This window comes from Gallus gallus, chromosome 2 (genome assembly GCF_016699485.2).
Source record: "Gallus gallus isolate bGalGal1 chromosome 2, bGalGal1.mat.broiler.GRCg7b, whole genome shotgun sequence".
NCBI lineage: Eukaryota > Metazoa > Chordata > Aves > Galliformes > Phasianidae > Gallus > Gallus gallus.
In genome coordinates this window covers 2,752,425-2,757,454 of record NC_052533.1, presented here as the reverse complement: position 1 = coordinate 2,757,454, position 5,030 = coordinate 2,752,425, and positions in this window count along the sequence as shown.

The window sequence follows — 5,030 nt, the reverse complement described above, 5'->3', positions numbered from 1 at the left end:
CAGTTTGGTTGTGCTCAGCGTGGTACTGCAAAGTATTCTCAACCAGATGCACACATCAGAGTTCCCATTAGCTCCACAAGTACAGGTCAGACCACACGTGAAACTGCACAACTCTTGCAGTGTTTTGGAAGACTGATGATCTTCTGCTGAATCTGAGTGGTCTTGGCTGTTCCATCGAGTGATAAGGTGGTCTTTAAATCCCTCAGTCGGACAAATCAAGATGACCAAGCTCCCTCTATAGTCAATGAAGAGAACAAAAACCCCTAAATAGGGAGATTGAAGCAAAGGTTGTAAAGCCCAACATAATTTGCTGTCTAATATACTCTGCCAGAAGGTAATCAGTCCCATCCCTTAGTGTTTGAGATACAGTAGGTCCTGGAGCTGTTACTTATTCTCCTGTTTGCTATAGGTAGACGTAGAACCATCAACAAAAGTAAGGAGCACTTTGCTTTTGTTTACTAAAATTAGGTGAAATGAATCTCTCTCTTTTTTTTTTTTTATTCTGACATGAAAAGTAATAATTTTGGTGGTATCTTAAGGTCAAAATCAGAATTCCATTACCTCAGATTCCATTTTCCTGCATGGTCAGTAACAGGAGGATGCTAGTACACTAATGGTAGGCTGAAAGCATGTTATTCACTCTTTGCTTAGACGTTATATGGACACTCAAGCTAAGCTAATGCTCCAGGTTCCCACCATGATCAAGTTAAATGAATTATATGTGATATCCATGTTGTTCTCTTCTTAGTATCTCCTTTTTTTTTTTTTCTCTGCCATATTTTCTTATCTTCTATCTCAAGAAAATGATATTTATGATATCAGTCTGTGTGCACATTTATACATGACTATGCAGCACTTCAAAGAACTGTTTAAGCATCTAGGTCAATTTTAATCTTTGTTGTTGTTGTTGTTGTTGTTTTGAAACTATTGAGGCATTCTATTAATTTTGTAGATGTCTAACAACAGTAAGTGTTTAAATGGAAAATAGAGATTCTGAGAGGTTCATTCCTTACTGAAAGCCAGATAGCCAGCTAAAAGAAACATCTTGTATGTCTCAGCTGCAAAGGATCTTCATTCATAGCTTAACTGCCCTCCATTATAAAGAAATTAGGCCTAACAACATGCTGGTGACAAATCAGAGGACTGAGGATGGATTGGAAGTGAACGTTGGTATGTTTGGAAGAATTCAGAAAACAGTAAGAATGAGCCAAAGCCTGGAAATCCTACATGGCACTGAGACACTAAGAAAGCTCTTACTGTTCAGCTAAACATAGAGAAGATTAAGGTGTGTCTGAGTCACTGTCTCTCAAAACTTCTCATAATGGAGACCTTTATAACGTAGCAGACTTAAAAAATAAAAATTGGCCACTAGTTATGCCAGGCTGGAAAAACGAAACATAAGTTTCTTGCAGCAAAGGTAACTAGAAATTGAGATGCTTGGCAAAGGAAATAGTGGATTTCCCATTGCAAAAGGGGTTTAAATGGAAATCAATTGCTTTTCTATGAAAGGCTCCAAGTAAAGCACCAAGGACGCATCAACCTCTCAGCCAGTTTATCTTCTTTTGTGAATAGCAAGGTGTCAAAACAGTTAATTGCAATACCATTTTCTTGCCTTCGAATCTGTGCTACCAAAAATGAGAAGCGGTGCGTTCTGTCTAGTCGGCACCAGGACACTAGGTGGCTCACAAACCACAAACCACACTCGTACACACACCAGTGTGCACCCACATGCACACACTCATTGTGAGCTGTTGTAGGACTGTAAACCTTGGAGAACCCATCCATCAGTGCTCTGCGTGGTACTGCCAGGGATATTGCCCATTACACGATTTGTACATATTTAGGCTTAGTCAATCTAAGCTGATTGCAGGTACTTAAAATTGCTTTTGTGCCATGAACACTTAACGCTAAACCTCTTTTAATTTGCACCGTGCTACTCAGAGAGATCATATCATTCTTCTGTGAAATGTAAATTCCCAATCTGGCAATTTTAGCCTGACTGGGTATTTAAAAAAAAAAAAAAACAATAATTAAAAAAAGAAATTTAATAAGGATTTGGGTTTCTTTATTGAGCTTTTATTGTCCAGTCTTGTAATCGAATCACTCTGCTGTGACAGCGCGACTGGGGCAGTTATTAGCAAACTCTATAAACAATGGACTTGATCCCTTTATGAAAAATCATTGTAGGGGGAATAATTAATCTGGGCTAAAAGAAAATAATAATAATGAAGCTCTAGGGGAAAAAAAAATAATACAATTACAGATTCGAAATACTTAAAACTGTTTCAGTGCTTTCCTCTACTGCACTTCTGCCACCACTCAGCTGTTCAAAACACTTTTTGTTTTTTGTGCCCTGACTCTCTGTGGGGGAGTCTGTTTGCAAATTGTCAACAGGGCGAGAATTTCATCTCCAGAACAAAGCCTTCAGGCTGAGACATCCATGCTGTCATTGCTCTTGTAGGTAAGTGATTGGATTTCTGGTGGGAAGCCACCACGGCCTTGACAGATGTTAAGGAGAGGAGAATGGGGTTCATCACATGGTGCTGACATTCAATTTGAACATGTCCATTGAAGGTAGCCATTCTGGGCTCCTTTTGTAACCAGCAAGGTTCTAGTCCAAAGTATCAGTAGTGTAGTGGGCGTAATTCAACCCATTCAAAAGCAGAAAACTAAACACGCCAGTTGACATGGTCCCTAATGACACTGCTGTGCATATAAGCATATTTTCCACCCTGTATGACAGAGACAAAAACAAGCTTCTTAGCCAACATCAACATGGTAGTAGTATAAATGTGCTTGGAATGAATATGGATTTATTTATTTATTTATTTATTTATTTGCATCAATTTTCCAACTAATATATTTTCTTTTGGGACTTTTTTTTTAGAATGAAAAACAAAACAAAACAAAACAAACAAACAACAACAACAAAAACTAGAGATGGGTGAATGATCATTTCCATTGGAAAAGCAAGTAAATGTTTTGATATTTCTGTATACAGGGAGTTAAACAAGTCCATGGCCCATAAAGATTATATTGCCAGCTTTGGAAAGTCTCTACTTTTTCACCTGTGTTCTCTATTCAATTCATAATTCATTTAGTGCAAAGTCTGTTTCTTATTGTTCATTTATATCAGTCCTTGTATACAACAAGACCTGAATCTCAGCTGTTGTCACGTAGCACTATTGCCGTAACATTAATCATAATAATAAATAATTGATCAAGACTGTGATAATAGTGAGGTTACAGAAATATTGGTTAATATACTATCATAACTGTTCTAAATGAGAACTTTAACCCAGAATCCACAGAAATCAGTATAAATATGGTGGAGCTTTTAATAGTACTTAGATCATCTTCAGTTGGCCTTGCATAGCCAACACTAACACATTTGTTTATTTGTAGGCATTAAAAATTAGGTTGAATTCAGTACAAGAGACTTACAAGGAAAAAGCTAATGTTCAAATATGGAAGAAAAGGAACTTCTGCATGACAAATAGGCATGAAAATCAGGCAAAGAGGCAGAATTATGATGAGCTTTCTGAAGCCATATGATGTTACAGAACATCAACAGCCTGTATTCTGGCTGTAGGCAAGGGAGCAAGTAAAGGAGTAAGACTCATTTTAAGCAAGACATGGAAGCTGGGACTTTTGTGAGTACCTGATTTTGGAAAAGATGGAGGATTGGGTGAGTGTGATCAGAAGCTGCAGAGATGATGACTGCTGGTAGAAAGGATTAACTCTAGAAATGGAGATGGAATGTCCATTTCCAGTAATGGAAAGTCAAATTCTAGTTTTATGATTAAAAGAGTGGAGAGAATTCTCATTTTTTTTCTTAATGCAGGGATTGTGGTACATCATACAAGATGAGTCATCTGAAGGCAAGAATTTCAAGGTCTATGGCAAGTCTATGGTAGTTATGGCAGAAATACAAAGAGGAAAATAAACATTTTTAGATAAAATAGTGAGAAGACAAATAGATTGATTTTCCTAATTTTACTTTTATTCCAGTAAGGAAGAAGATTTTGGACAGAATGACACAGTGAGAAGAATAGGGTGAAAAAAGTAGAAGATGTAGTCATGCTGGAGATGAAGGAAAAGCACAGAAAAAAAAGATGCAGAGGGTAACACCAAAAGCTGGGTAAAATGCACCTAAGGAAAGGACAATGAACAAACACACTGAGAAGTAAAATATAATTAAATTAAAAGGTGAACAAGTTTCAAACACTCTGTCAGGAAAAATGCCTAGGACCCTATAAAAGGCATCCACAGCCATTCCTGTTACTCTCCCTGACAATGAGATTTGGCCAGGGGATAAATTGCAAACTTCCACAACATAACTGGGGTCAGTAGAGGAGCACAAGTGTGTAGCACAGAAGGAGAAGAGTCACAAATTGCAGAAAGGGAAACTGTGAATATAAGGCAAAATTCTTGAGTGTGTGGAAAGATTTGCCCAAAGCTCAATTAGACAAGGGCAAAATCTAACTTTGGATGTAGGCTTTTTCTGAACAAAAGATTAATCTGAGGATCTCTCAAGGTCCCTTTTACACTAGAAACACTTATGATTTTATTGCATTATGAGAAACCAGTGACACTTTCAAAGCCTCTGGCTGAACAGTCTTCAACAGATCAGCTTCTAATTGGTTTCTGATTTGTGCAAATTCATTTGTTCGTTGGGATGAAAGGTTTGCTGAAGGCATACCCATAATGATTTGAATACACACATGTTTATAGAGAGTTGGAGAAGTAAAAGGAAAAGGAAAAACACAATGAAAGTGAGAAAGAATTCTGCTGACCCTGTGTATGGAGCCTTAAATCAAGAATTACTTGAAAGCTTCCATCAGTGAGGACTGCTTTTCACTCTGCGTTATACTTGCATTTCAATGAGCTATTAATGACTATATGGAGAAAAAATGCCACTTCTCTATGAGATGAACTATCCGACTTGTCACTATTTTGAACTGCAACATGTGTATTTGAACTGTGATACACACACATGCCAGGCATTTTTCCTGTGCAATGTATAGAAA